This window comes from Narcine bancroftii, chromosome 6 (genome assembly GCF_036971445.1).
Source record: "Narcine bancroftii isolate sNarBan1 chromosome 6, sNarBan1.hap1, whole genome shotgun sequence".
NCBI classification, from domain to species: domain Eukaryota; kingdom Metazoa; phylum Chordata; class Chondrichthyes; order Torpediniformes; family Narcinidae; genus Narcine; species Narcine bancroftii.
This window is the reverse complement of record NC_091474.1, coordinates 150,548,741-150,564,310: the sequence shown is the minus strand read 5'-3', so window position 1 is coordinate 150,564,310 and position 15,570 is coordinate 150,548,741. Positions and strand designations below refer to the sequence as shown.

Sequence of the window (15,570 nt, the reverse complement as noted above, 5' to 3'; positions counted from 1 at the left end):
TCTGGACTGCCTCCAAGGCCTGTATATCCTTCCTTGGGTATGGAGACCATCATGGGGAAATATTTTACTTGCTACTGAAAAGGCAGATGTTTCCTCAAATTAATGTCATATCTGAAAGACAGCAATTCTTCGGTAGACACCAGAGTGTAGTGTACCTGATTGTTGGGGTTTATACCCAGGCAGAAGCATTATGTTTAAACTTCAATCACCTTGAGCATTGAAGTCAATGACATTCTGGAATCTGCCTGAATTAGGTAGCAGAAGTCCCATGTAATCCACCCATCTGCAATAAATAGAAAGTGTGTCCGCTCGTGCATGAGAGGGAGAGAGAGAGAGAAAGTGTGTGGTGCACTGTTAGCCAGAATCAGACACACACAAAGATAAAAACTGTACAACAGGCCACACCAGCAATTCACAAAGACTTCTACAGAGCCAGGCCAGTTGTGGCTGCAGCAACTCTGAGTGAGGCCTCAGGAGGCCGGTGCAGGCTTAGATCCCGGAGGGTGATTGACACCCAACTGGGTGGGGCTTGATCCATTCAGGCCGACTGATTGACAGCCAGCCAGGTGTTGTCCTGTCTCCTTATACTCCTGCAGGTATAGAGGTTGCCCCCTGCAGTAGGCCAGTGGTGTACCACCACATTCACCCCCTTCTTTAAAATTGTCCCGGGGGGTGGGCAGTAACAAGAATTGCACCACTATGTACATACAATATTTACAGGTTGAGATGATCTGGTGGCCACCGGGGTCTTTGTGACTGTCGTAGGACTGGTTCCTGGTCACTGGTCAGAGGGGAAGTGGGGGGGGGGGGCTGGCAGCAGGGGTGTATGTGGCTGGTGTGGTGCTGCGCAGAGGGGGGGCCGGGGTCGACTTATGCGGGTCATATTGGATGGGTGGGGGGGGGGCGAGCCTGAAGCGGGCCACTGGTGGTCAAGGAGGCCCTGCGTGCCCCATAGCTGCCTGGGGATGGGGATGTATGCCCGGTCAGCGCCGTCCTGAGTTGGAGGGTGGCGTGGTGTGGTGGGTGCTCCTGCTGGTGCCAGGTCCCTGGTTAAGATGGTGTCCTCCCTGCAACTGCTGAACCTAATGTAAGTGTAGTTATGGTTTGCATGAAAGAGGAAAACCTGCTTTGTGTATCCGTACATGCTTATGCAGAAGCACCAGTCCCGGGGACGTGAGTCATGCTGGGAGTGACATTCCTGTCACCAACTTCCTGGGGAATGAGAACAGACGTTCATGAGGGATCTCATTGGTAGCCGTGCACAACAGTGTCCGAATGGCATGGAGTGCCTCGGGTAGAGCGTCCTGCCATACTAAACAGCCCACCCTTTTGACCTGAGAGCCAGGAGGACTGCTTTCCAGACCACTCCATTCTCGCATTCCACTTGCCCGTTGCCTCTCAGGTTATAGCTTGTTGTGCGACTGGTCACAATGCCTCTTGCCGTCAGGTACTGGTGCAGCTCGTCAACTAGACCCCTGGTCGCTGTGAATGAAGGCGGGGTACCCAAACATGGTGAAAATATGCCCCAAGGCCCTGATAACGGTCGCCGTGGAGGTGTCCAGACAAGGGATGGTGAAAGGGAAGCGTGAGTACTCGTCCACTATCGTGAGGAAGTAGACGTTTCAGTTCGTGGAAGGCAGAGGCCCTTCGAAGTCCACGCCGAGATGCTCGAAAGGCCAAGTAGCCTTTACAACGTGGACCTGGGGGGGGCAGAAGAAGTGGGGTTTACACTCTGCACAGACCTGACAGGCCTCGGTCATGTCCTTGATGTCCCTGATGATGTATGGCAGATTTCGGGACGTAACGAAATGGTACAATCGGGTGACAGCCGGATGGCAGAGGGACTTATGCAATGCCTGCAACCTGTCGTCATGCCTGTCAACCTGGTAGTGGGCTATCTCATTGATCATGTCAGCGATCCTCGGCAGGGGGTAGGAATCCAGCTGGGCGTAGTGATTAATGGTCTGCTGTAAGCCACAACCATCCTTGGCTTAATTCCCCCTTTGACCAAGGACTTGGGCTCTCCAAGGGCTGTTACTGGGCTCTATAATGCCTTCTGCCAGGAGTCGCCACACCTCTGCCTTGATGAAGTCCCTGTCTGCGGCGCAATAGCGCCTACTTCTAGCGGCGATCAGCTTGCAGCCTAGTGCAAGATGTGGGAAGAGCACCGGTGGGGTGATGCGCAGTGTGGAGAGGCCACAGGTTGGCCGGGGCTGGTAGGTTTGCACGTTGTTCAATATGAGTGGAGGCTGAGGCCTCCCGAAGGCAAGGGTGACACTCTGCAGGTGGCACTGGAAATCCAGGTCCAGGAGGAGTGGTGCTCAGAGTTTGGGCATGACCAGGAGCCTGAATCCTGTGAAAGTCTCCCCTCCCACCGTTATATTGACTGAGCAGCCCCCGATGGCACCAACAGTCTTATCCTTGGGAGCGAAAACGATCGAGCAGGTGGTGGGGTGGACCTTTAACCTTAGGGAGTGGGCCACGCTCGGGTGAATGATGCTCTCAGTGCTGCCACTGTCGAATAGGCATTTTGTTACCTGCCCGTTAACTCGCTCATCCATCATCGAGCACCCGAAGTCGTGGGGGATGTCCCTGGTCAGCGTGATGGTGACCAGGATTGTCTTCGAGTCGGAGTCGTCGTTATCGGGAGGGATGGGGAGCATCAATAGGGTGGCCTGGTCATCGCCCATATTGACCACATTGCCATCGGTCACTGGGTGCGGCAGCTGATGGCACCCGGAGGCGTCGGAAGCATCGGAAGGGCAGCCTGGTCATCGCCCATGTTGAACACGTTGTTCTCGATGTCATCGGGGGCCCTCTGTGTCAGGCGCTGTCTGCCCCAAGATGGCAGCGGCATGTGGGGGGCCGCTACATGGCTGGCCTCCTTCCCCAACCGTATCAAGGCCGGCAGCAGTGATATCATTATGTCATCCTGAAGTTACGTCATGCCGTGAGCCGGAAGTGTCGTCGCTGTAGTTCTTAGCGAGTGGTGCCGGCGAGGGTGAGGGCTGGTGCAAATGTTCGGGGCACACACTGTGACGGTCGCTGGTGGGGCCGGATGTTACGTGTCGACGTCGGGGAAGGCAGAAGTCGTCGCGGGGACAATGGCACCACCCGACACTTGCATGGGGGGGGTCCACGGGGGAGGTGGGGAGGTGGGGAGGCCATAGAGGGCTACTGAGCTGCCGGCAGGTTTAGAGAGGCACACTTTTCCAAAGTGACCTTTCTTGCCGCATCGGGAACAATACTGGGGTTCCTAGCTGGGCAGTTTTGGCTCGATCGTCGATCTGACCCACACCAGGACCCACAGTACTTACAGGGGTGCCGGGCACCTGTCGGAGCGACATTCTCCTCCCCAGCTCAGCTTGGGGCTGCAGCTGCAGTGTGAGAGGGCCATGAGGGAGCCTGGAATCGATGGCTTCAACGTGCAGGGCTGCTGCTTCCAGGGTTTGGACCACTTCCACAGTCATGGTTAGGGCATAGATGTTGTCTTCCAGCAGCTTCTGTCGGATGGCCCTCGAGCATAGCCCTCGGACAAAGGTCGCCTGGATCATCCTCTCGACCTCCCCTGCACCTACCCCGGGTTCAGCCAGACACGGTCGAGCCAACTCTCACAAGTGTCCCAGGTAAGACTCAGCCTTTTCCCCAGTTGCTGGGCTCGGGTGTTGAGGAGGTACCTCGCGCAGACTGCATTCATGGGGGGCTTGTACCAATTGTCGAGAGTGTCCATTGCGATCTTGTACGTGGAGCAGCCTTTGGCTACCTGGAAGGCGTGGGGACACAGCTTTGACCGGAGTAGGACCAACCTCTTTTGATCAGAGTCCAGGATGTTGCCCTTGTGTGCCTCGCTGATTGCCTCAACCGCATGCTGCCAGATCTCGAAATTTGTCTGGAATTCTGGGTGGCGTGGGTCGACCATGAGGCTCCCTGCGCACAGGAGATTTTCCATAGCCGTCGTGGGAAAATTTTGTGGATTAAATTGTGGTGCACTGTTCGCCAGAATCAGACACACACAAAGATAAAGACTGTACAACAGGCTTTAACCCTCAAAGACTTCCACAGAGTCAGTCTGGCTGTGGATGCAGCAACTCTGAGTGAGGCCTCAGGAGGCCAGCACAGGCTTGTATTCTGGAGGGTGATTGGCACCCGACTATGTGGGGCTTGATCCATTTAGGCCGACTGATTGACAGCCGGCCGGCCAGGTGTTGTCCTGTCCTCTTACACTCCTGCAGGTACAGGTGTGCCCCCTGCAGTAGGCCGGTGGTGTACCATCACAACATGCTTGGTTTGTTTACATGTCTATTTGTATTTGGTGGGGTGGGACTTACACTGGTACGACCACCTTCCCTGCCACTGGAATATGTAAAGATTCAAAACTTATGTCAGACATACTCTCTGGATGACTATGGAGGAAAAAAAATCCATCATTCTCCCTTGGGCAACTATTATTTATGATCAGTAGAAATACGTTAATTTCCAGGCATTTTTTGTTTTTACTTTTAAAATACTTTTGAGCATATGTGTGTGTGTGGAATTTTGGACTATTAGGACAGTGATTAGTTATTTTGACAAAATTAATTTAAAAAAAATTCTCCACATGCACTTGTTTATATTCAGACCTATTCTCTCAGTGGGAAAAAACACAAAATCTTTGTTAGGATAAGGTAGATAAGCATTACATCTTAATTGCAATCTTGGTTGTAAACGAGCCTGTTTTTCTATTTAATCTCAGTTCCTTTAATTTGCACTGTGACCTCCTTTACATTGTTGACAAATCCCATTTGTAATGAATGGGCCTATTCATGGATATACCATTAAATTGCTCTCCCTTTCATCAAGTTTAAGAAACATGAAGCAAATTATTCTCTTAGAGCTGTATTGCTGATCATATTTTCCTGCTACACTGGAAACACTTTAGATGCTATGAAGATAACAGAAGGGTTTGCATGGCTATTTTTAACCATTAATGAAGAAGACCCAATTGCATGGTGGAAGTTAGTGGAACAGTCACTTCCGATTTCTAGCATCTACAGTGCTCTGCTTTTTGCATTGCACTGTGTATGATGAGTTGTAAAAGCATCTCAACTCCAAAGGAATTCAATTGCTCCACCATGGGAAGAGTAAATATAAGGGATAGATAGAAAATAAGCATTGACTATTGCAGTTAATTCAAGAAATAAAGTGACATTTTATTCATGTAGACAGGTATTTTTGTGATCTTAGAGTAGTCTATGGTGAGAATTGTGTGGGAAGGTTTAAGAGCCTGATCGCCATTTGGAAAAGAAACTGTTCGTAAACTGAGAGGTGCTGTTTTTTTTAGGCTTCTCTACCTTCTTCCTGAAGTAGCTGTCAGAAAAGGTTGTGACCAGAGTGATGGGGATCCTTTATGGTACTTGCTGCTGTCGTGAGGCAGGGCCTCACATGGGTGTCTTGAATGGATGGGAGGTCGGTGCCTGTGACAGATTTGGCAGAAACTTGCTTATGCCTTCGAACAAAAGAAAGTTCTCATTCAGAGTTATCATTTCAAGATCGGAGTCATGAACTTAAATATGGCTATGAAGCATGCCAAGTTTCAACATCCATTAAGCCCTATTCTTTATACTGAAGAGTCTTTCTGTAATGCCTGCCAGTGATATGATGATATGAGCTGTCTGAGTGTTGAGTTTAACAGTAATGAGAGAACTGGATTAACACACAAACTTGAAACATGAAGGGATAATAAATGTTCATGCTACCATCTCTCTCTTTGCCAAATCTTTTGATGATAACTTCAGTTCTCTGTTTTAATGTTCTCTGTTTTAATGTTTTTTTAAGCAGACAGTACACAGAGGATTTGATTTATATCTCAAATAGGTTGACCTAGGAACAAGTGGCGAAGTTACTTTATCTTGTTGAATAAAAATGATTTCCTGCACCTCTTATCATTCATACTACAGAACAAGTATTGCAGAATGTTAAAATGGGAAAAGTTTTGTGACTTGATTTAATGCTTAAATTTTAAATGGGAGCATGGACAACAGAAGCTCAACCATTTTTTTTACCTGGACCATAATGAAGAATTAAATGGTAGCCGGAAAAGTACTTGAGAAAAGACATGGGAGAGCTAGAAGGAGGCACGAGAAGGCCTTGTCACACAGGATTAAGAAAAACCCAAAGGCATTCTACATGTACATAAAGAACAAAAGAATGACTTGAGTGAGGGTCAGACTGCTTTGGGATAAAGGGGGAACATACCTGGAGGTTGGGGAGGATCATAGAGAATAGCTTGTTTCAATGTTCACCAAGAAGAGAACCTTGGTGAACATGAGGTTAGTACAGAACAGGCTTAGGTGCTGGAGAATATCGAGGTTAAGAAAGAAGAAGTGCTAGATCTCGAAAACCTTTCAGAGACAAATGGCCCTGGGACCAAACGCAATATATCCCAATATATATCGGGATATATATATATATCTATCTATATATATAGATAGATATACATATATATTATATATATTATTATATATATTATTATATATTATTATATATATTATATATATTATATATATATATCTCTATATATAGATATATAGAGAGAGATATATATACTACAGGAAGCAAGGGAAAAGATTGCTCGAACATTGGTCATGGCTTTTGTGTCTTCCCTGGCCACAGGAGAGGTACTGAAGGATTGTAAAATGGTAAATGTAGTCCCCTTGTTTAAGAAAGATAAGAGGGAGAATCCTAGCAATTATTGGCCAATTAGTCTTGCGTCAATGGTTTGTAAACTATTGGAGAAGATTCTTAGGGATAGGATTTCTGAGCATTTGGAGGAGCATAGTCTTCTCAGGAATAGTCAGCATGGCTTTGAGCGGGGAAGGTTATACCTCAGAAGCTCAATTGTGTTTTTTTGAGGAGGTAACAAGAAATTGATGAAGTTAGGGCTATGGATGCAATGTATATTGATTTTCATAAGGAATTTAACAAGGTCCTCTGTGGTAGGTTCATTCGGAAGGTCATGAGGCATTGGATCTATGAGTATGTGGTTAATGGTAGGATAGTTAACAATGTGGAGGAACAAAGAGATCTTGGGGTCTAAGTCTATAGATCCCACAAGGTTGCCACATGTTGATAAGAAGTTGGTAAGAAGATATATGCTGTGCTTGCATAGTCGGGAGATTGAGTTCAAGAGTCAAAAGGCAATGTTGGAATTTAATAAAACTTGTGAAGTATTGCATTCAGTTCCAGTCATTACAGGAAAGGATCCTAATTTAGATCTTTTTGAGTGGGTGCAGAGGAGATTTACCAGGATGTTCCCTAGATTGGAGAATGAATGATGAGAGGTGACTTAATTGAGATATATAAGATTGTGAAGTTCTTAGATATTGCTGACAGCCAACACCTTTTCCTTGGAGCCACAATGGCAAATACCAGAGGACATCTGTTTAAGGTGAGTGGAGGAAAGTTTAAGGGAGAGGTCAGAGGAGGCATGGTATCTGGAATGCATTGCCAGGAATGGTGGAGGCTGGTACAATAGATACATTTAAAAGGCCCTTAGAAAGGCATGTAGATAAAAGAAAAAAAAATAGAGGGTTGTGGATGTGAAGTAGGGAAGGATTAGATTGTTGTGAAGTAGGTTTATATACTGCAGATTAGCACAACATCATGGGCTGAAGGGCCTGTACTGTGGTGAAATGTTCTATATCTTAACATGCCAATACTCATCTCTGGCTAATTAATGCTTAACTAGCAATGTGGCCCAAGACAACGCCTATGTTGTACACAAAACATCCAGTTTGGATAATCAGCCTTGACTAGGCTTATCAGCTGCAGACACTCAACCACCTTTATCTCTTTAACCAAGATGTTGACCATTTATTCCCATGTGCAGCTGGTCAACTGGATCCCCCCCCCCAAAAAAAAAACTCTTTGCACTTGAGTAGCCTGTAGGAGATATTCCTGAAACTCTTAATCCTAATCAGCATTGAAATTTACTTTGTCGAAATAAAAGTCTTATTCAAACGAAATAAAACAGTGAGAAATGTTGACATCCATGGCTTCATCTAGCTGTGGTTAGGCTGAATCAGATAGAGGTTTCTTTGGCTTGGCTTCGCGGACGAAGATTTATGGAGGGGGTAAAAAGTCCACGTCAGCTGCAGGCTCGTTTGTGGCTGACAAGTCCGATGCGGGACAGGCAGACACGGTTGCAGCGGTTGCAGGGGAAAATTGGTTGGTTGGGGTTGGGTGTTGGGTTTTTCCTCCTTTGCCTTTTGTCAGTGAGGTGGGCTCTGCGGTCTTCTTCAAAGGAGGTTGCTGCCCGCCAAACTGTGAGGCGCCAAGATGCACGGTTTGAGGCGTTATCAGCCCACTGGCGGTGGTCAATGTGGCAGGCACCAAGAGATTTCTTTAGGCAGTCCTTGTACCTTTTCTTTGGTGCACCTCTGTCACGGTGGCCAGTGGAGAGCTCGCCATATAACACGATCTTGGGAAGGCGATGGTCCTCCATTCTGGAGACGTGACCCATCCAGCGCAGCTGGATCTTCAGCAGCGTGGACTCGATGCTGTCGACCTCTGCCATCTCGAGTACTTCGACGTTAGGGATGAAAGCGCTTCAATGGATGTTGAGGATGGAGCGGAGACAACGCTGGTGGAAGCGTTCTAGGAGCCGTAGGTGATGCCGGTAGAGGACCCATGATTCGGAGCCGAACAGGAGTGTGGGTATGACAACGGCTCTGTATACGCTTATCTTTGTGAGGTTTTTCAGTTGGTTGTTTTTCCAGACTCTTTTGTGTAGTCTTCCAAAGGCGCTATTTGCCTTGGCGAGTCTGTTGTCTATCTCATTGTCGATCCTTGCATCTGATGAAATGGTGCAGCCGAGATAGGTAAACTGGTGGACCGTTTTGAGTTTTGTGTGCCCGATGGAGATGTGGGGGGGCTGGCTGATGGAGGACCTCAGTTTTCTTCAGGCTGACTTCCAGGCCAAACATTTTGGCAGTTTCCGCAAAGCAGGACGTCAAGCGCTGAAGAGCTGGCTCTGAGCCCACAAATGCACAGACCACAGAAATGCTGGAGGAACTCAGCTGGTCTTCAAAGTTTACTTTGAAAAGGGGCTCAGGCCAAAATGTTGGTGATGTATCATTAATTCCTATGGATGCTGTGAGACCAGCTAAGTTCCTCCCGCATTTCCGTACGTTTTTACATTAATCATATTCTGCTAACTTTAGTGTTTCACACAAATGCCTACATTTAGTTCCTCAGATGATGCCACTTATTATGTGAGTTAAAAGTTCCCCTCCCCTGAAATAAGTGTAACTATTCCGTGAAAGCGGTTTATGTATTTAAATACAAAACGACAAAAAGATCTGAAGGAAAACAAAAAGTGCATCCACTAAATATGTCTTTAGCCCCATTGTGACATCAGTTGGCACATGAAGGAAATGGGTCAGAGAAATGGGTCATTGTTTTTTTTTCGATGAGGAAGCTGTTCATTCATGTGCAAAATTCTGGAAAGCCATAATGAGAGGCTGTGTAGAGTGCCACACTTTCATTCCAAGACTTAAGGGAAGTTTTACATGGAGCAATTGGAATGCATTTCATATGCACCGAAGGTCAAAAGCCTCTGATATCAGCTGTTTGCTCTCCACTGAAATTTAATCACGCATACCAAATATTTTATCCTTCTCTAAGGTTTTAACTTCTAAAGCAAAGATAAGCTAGTTTTTCCTTTCAACCAAAGTGAATGAAAATGCTTTATTTTTTACTTACCATTTTTCGATCCAGTTCTGACTTCTGCAAAAAGTGGCATTTACTTTGAGATTTCCACATCAGCTCCATGCTGACTGACCCAAGTCCACTAAATCCAAACTCAAATTTAATTGATTAAATTTGATGAACTTCTCTGGAAAATAGAATGTGATTCTTGGCAAACCTCTCGTCAATAGATCTTCTGGATTTTTAAGATGCAGGTAAAGATGATGACTCTGAGGCGGCTGGGTTCTCTATCTTGTCATCAGACTCTCAGCATAATATTCCCTACCTCCACGTAAAAATCGGAGAGTATAGCCATGCCTTATGAACAGCTCGAACAGTGCAGCATTTGGATTTACTCCGATCAGATCCACCCCGTTGGCCTCTGCATCCAATCCATTATCCTGCAACACTTCAGCATGATCGAACTACCCACATATTGCTCTTCTCCACCACTATCTGCATTTCGCAGGGCTTTATCTCTCTGAGACTTTGTGGCTGACTCTTCTCTAGCCACCTTCTCTTCCACCCACTTCCTGCAAAATTTGACTTTCCTCTTAACCTGCCCCCCCCCCCCCCCCCACCTCCCACAGCTCACATCCATCCAAGGCCACAAACATATTTTGTGTGAGGCAGAATTTTATGTGCACATCATCTAAACTGATCTATTGCATTAGGGGTTACTTGGGTGTGGCCTCTTCTACATTGGAAGGATCCAACATAGATTGGGTGACCGCTTTGCTGAGCATCTGTACTCTGTCTATGGGTCCAAGCAGGAACTTCTGGTTGATTATCTTTTTGATTCTGAGCAGTATTTTCACACAGACCATCTGAACTCAATCTCATCCATTACCAGGGCAAGGTTAAATGTAAACTTGAGGAACGACACGTCATATACCTGCTGGACGACCTCATACCCAATGGCAAGGTGTTTTTCATTTCAAAGTAACACTTGTTCCCATTTCTTCTTTCCCATTCCCACTCTCAAACCCTCCCCACTTAACCCCTTCCAACCTCTCCCTCGCTTTACCTCTCTCTCCACCTATCATCTGTTCAAAACCCTGTCAATTCGTAGCCTCTCTCCAGTCTCCCCATCCTCTTTTAACCCCCCTGATATATTCGACATCACCCCATCCCACTTTAGTCTCCATAAGGAGTTCTGACCCAAAACATTGACTGACCATTACTTTCCATGGATGCTGCCTGACCCAGTGAGTCCCTCCAGCTTCTCCTTGTTTATGCAAGATTCGAGCATCTGCAGTTTTTGTTTTTCTGATGCTCACAGAGAGGAATTGCACAGCTAAGAGATTTTACTGAAAGAATACAGCAACTCTAGGGTGTGGAGGGCTTGCTTTAAGGCAACGAATCTGGTGTTCTTGGGTCCAAGGTTCATATAATACATGGGCGTTCATTGCTTGCTAGAGATGAACCACCTTACTTTCAGTGCACTTTGTCATTTCCCAGGATGCCCAGTTCTAACTCTAGGGCAGCATGGTTAGTGCAGCTGTTAGCGCAATGCTGTTACAACGGCAGTGATTGGGACCTGCTTCGAATCCCGTGCTGTCTGTAAGGAGTTGGCACGTTCTTTCTGTGTCTGCGTGGGTTTTTCCTGTTGACTCCATTATCCTCTCACCATTCAAAATATATCAGGGATTGTAAGTTAATTGGGTAGCACAGTTTCATGGGCTGAATTGGCTTGTTACCATGCTGTATATCTAAATGTAAATGTAAAATTTAATAACCTATCATTAAGTTTATTTTGCATGCAGCTGGGATCTCCAATGTCTATCTCAAATAAATTTTTGTATTTCCTTACATTGCAAATGAAGGCCATTCTGCCCATCAAGTCTATGCTGATTATCAAAGAAGTTCCATAATTCCCATATCCCACATTTCCTCACAAGTTATTTTGTCTCTGTAGCGTGATCAATGACCACTCACAGACATGAAAAGAGGGCCAAAGGCTTAATTGATCTAAAGATCCAAGCATGCCTCAGCATGCTGCTGGCTCAAGTCCAAGGACAGGTATGAGGGAGGAGACTAGGCTCTCGGCCTTTATTAGGGGTCTTAAGGGGCAGGGCTATCGGTTCAACAGGCAGGCCAGCCTGCCCAGCTCAGTGGGGAATGTGCCCCCGAGACCATGTTCCATCACAGTCTCATTAATTCCTCAAACCACCCCCACTGTGATTTGTCTTTCACCCACCTGTTATAATGGTAATGTACTATGGACAATTAACCTTTCAGCCTGCGCATCTTTGGGATATGGGAGGAAACTGGAGCACTCTGTGGAACCCACACAGCCACAGCAAGTAGTGCAAACGCCTAGGATTAAAGGTCAAAATTAGACCCGAGTCACTGGAACTTGAGACAGCAGCACTACCTGCTGCACCACTGTCTACCTTATGAAAACCGACTCACTATTTTCATTAGTAGTGATGGGAAAATTGCAAGTTGTGAATATTGCGCTCACAGGAGAGCAGTAAAGTCAGCAGATTTCAAAGACACCAGTTGAGATCACCAGTAAAATGGAGACCACATCGAGAGTGCTGGGGGAGGTGGCGTTTGTGGAGAGAGGGAGGAGAGGCTTTACTGCAGGGGCCAGTGTAAACAAAGAGAGCTTGAGGACATAGAGAGAGGAGACTAGACCAGAGCCAAGAGAGTTATGAGACTGAGTGGAGTGACAATCATGTCATATTCCCATCGGAAGGCCACTATTACTTTTGATTTAAGTTTTAAATAACTTGCCTGTTAAAGTTAAATGCTACCATTGCCATAATTAATCTGTTAATGTTTTCAGTGAATTTTTTTGTGGATCTAAAATGATAATAAAGTGTGGTACCCTTTTGACAGCTGCCTATATGGCATGCCAAACTATGAAATTCATTGTTTCTCTACACAAGTGATAATAAACAATTCAGTGTTAAATTGTACTGAACATGGAGACCAAAATGCTTTGTTTGGCTCTTCATTAATATTCAAAGTTCTTGTGGATTAATACTAGGGTAGTGGCTGCTACACACACAGAAATACACCACAGGACACAGTGGAGGTTTCAAGTGAACTGTTTATTTGAATTTCGCATGCACCCCTTTAAGGCCAACGGGAGTTCTGCCCCGCACAGTGGTGATGTCATCCCGTTGCCCAGGGTGCAAGCTGTGGCCTAAGCTATGAGGCAATCAGTAAGTCCTGACAGCGCTATCTTTCTGCAGCTGCCCCGCCAGTGCAGCGATACAACCGGGGCCGGTTCGCTACAAGAGATGTGCGCCACTGCACTAGCTTCCAATTCCCATACACTTCCTTCTCTACACATGATCTCTGAAAACCTTCTCACTTGAGAAGTTCAGTGGGTTTGGTGCCAGGACCTCTTCCGCTGGTGCTAGAGAAAAGGCCATTTCAAGTCTGGCATCCACCTGGAGGTCGTTTACAAGCACGGAGGGAAAACTTAAAACTTACCTTTCATAGAGCAGCCCTATAAGGGTGCTCCAGCGTCGCATTCATATTGAGTGGTGCCTCATAGTTCCCTCAAGATCCGATGGAGGTGGGGAGACTGGCGCCATAGCACCACCTATCATAAATACACAGCAGAGCAATGGCTGTCTTCCCTACCCAAAATCCCCCACACAGCCGGAACTGCTCTGTGTTTCCCAGAACAGTTCCAGCTGCGTGGGTAATGATGGGTAGGGAAGACAGCCATTGCTCTGCCGTGTTTTGAGCCACAGAGAGCAGCCCTGAAGGCCAAAGCGGCCTGGTGAGGCTGTCTCAGCCTACACTGGCCGCCCCCTGACAGCTCCTGCTACCCTGACAGCTCCCGCCCGCCACTCCTGATTTGAGCGGGTCATTGAGGGAGGGGTTGAGTGGGGAGATGGGTTGAGGGCAGACGGCGTCATCTGCCCATCCTAACCAGCTGCAAGCAGCTGGTTGGATTCTGCGCCTCGGAGTTGGCCACGGCACATTCACAAAGATAAGTCTCTAAGTGTAGGGCGGAGAACCTCCACCTTTATAGTCGTGCATTTTTCCTACTTGAAAAGGCTTAATGATTGATGCCTGAAGAATTCAAGGAGTCCAAAATGAAGGAAGAGTATTGTAGTAGTATGGTTCTCTAGCACACTGGCCATACTAGTTTTAGGTTCAAAGCTAAAATCTAATACAAATCAATTTTGACACCAAAAGGTGTGAATTTTACAAGTGGAAGATACAAGGTGCTGGCTTTCTTCAAGGACTATCTACTCCAACATTCTGTTTCTTAATTAAATACACATATTACTCCTCAGTTGATGGATGCATACTGGATTCATGATGAGTACCCCTTTTCCGAAATGCATGGGACCAGAAGTGTTTCAGATTTTGGATTTTTTTGGGTTTTGAAATACTATGTTTAGGGTAACTAAGCAGCACAGTAGCACCAGCAGAAGACTTGTATCAGCTGTTAAACAACGGCAGGCTTTCAGTCTCTACCTACGATGCTGTGTTTTTATCAAAAGGTTACACTACACTGTATTTTATTTTTTCAATGCAATAATGTTGCAGGTCATGTTACCCTCAAACATAGCATTTTAGGTGGAGATAAATTTCAGATTTCACATGAAAATAATGTTTTGTACTTACCTTGATTCAGAATCATTTTGGCTATTTCACCACCGGTCACTCTCAACAATATCTTTGTATGTCAGAGCAGAGAATATGTTAAAGCCACAGTGTGTAATGCACGTAGGTCTGCCAGTGATGATGGTCAGTAACAAACTGATGCCAACCGAGCATCAGAGCCCCACATGGGCAAATGAGGTCAGGTGTGAACTTCCACACTTCAAAAAGTTTCGGATTTTGGAGCATTTCGGATTTCATATTTTCAAATAAGGGTACTCAATCTGTATTGGCAAAATAGTACACGCACATGCAATTTTTTTTTCACTCTAAATTATGTTCTTGAGTCTTACGGGTTAAATAAAGTCCTTTGCTTTTTTTTTTACTGGTCATAATTTATTTACTAGTATTACCTCACTTGACAAGCATATCGACTAGGTCTACTATACAGCAATAATACAATAGCAAAGTCTTAAGATCTGTCAATTTCCCCACAGTAGATCATAAAAAAAGGAAACTTGACCCTCCAAGCCTACTGGTGCAGAGCAGCTGATTAATCTCGTTTGATTTTCTAGTTCTTTTACAACTATCCATTTTGCGACATGTGTCTCGGGAAACTGGGTTACTGTTTCAATAGGTCACAAAAAAAAAGCAGCGAGTCTAATATAGCTTTAGAGAATTAAGACACAGCTTTTATCAGGGCAGGAGCTCAGTGCATTTTAGGATTATGCTTTTGAGCTTTGCGATTAATGTAGATGGGAAATATCCATATACAACCGACAATGCCTCAGGGAATTACAGTTACTACTGCGAGAGAGATCAAAGGCAGGAGGGAACAGTCAAGGCTTAATGTAAAATGATTAACTCGAAATTTGTGCAATAAAAGGCATGATATTGTGTATTTGGTATTGTTCACCTTGGCAGAACTAGAATTGGTTGGGCCCAACCTGCTCAAAAGAAAAACAGCCACAAGTGCATTCAAGAGGCTTATGACTATGGGAGGCCACCTCACATTAATCCATCCCAACCAGCTGTTCTTTTATTGATTCTTGCAGAAACTACTTATTTTATTTTAAAATTATTTTACTTTTAACTTCTCTGTTTTTATACTGTTCCAGCTTCAGATTTTTTCATACTTTAAACCCATTTTCCACACATTGGTAGCAGATTTATAAACCTTGGTAGAAGTGTCATGGTGCAGAAAAACCAGATTGAACATTTTAGGTTCTGAGAAATACTTCCCAGTTACCAGGTTCCCAGATTAAA

The 15,570-nt window shown here is 45.7% G+C and overlaps 2 long non-coding RNA genes across 7 annotated transcripts in view; one reads left to right on the top strand and one right to left on the bottom strand.

Moving 5' to 3' along the window:
- LOC138736593 (uncharacterized) overlaps positions 1-10,222 on the bottom strand; it is a 37,610-nt gene extending 27,388 nt beyond the window's left edge. For both annotated transcript variants that reach the window (XR_011340425.1, XR_011340424.1), the window contains exon 1: positions 9,742-10,222. This is a non-coding gene — a long non-coding RNA (uncharacterized lncRNA). The remainder of the gene's footprint in view (positions 1-9,741) is intronic.
- Positions 1-15,570, top strand: part of LOC138736591 (uncharacterized) — a 206,642-nt gene that overhangs the window by 113,408 nt on the left and 77,664 nt on the right. The window lies entirely within an intron of this gene.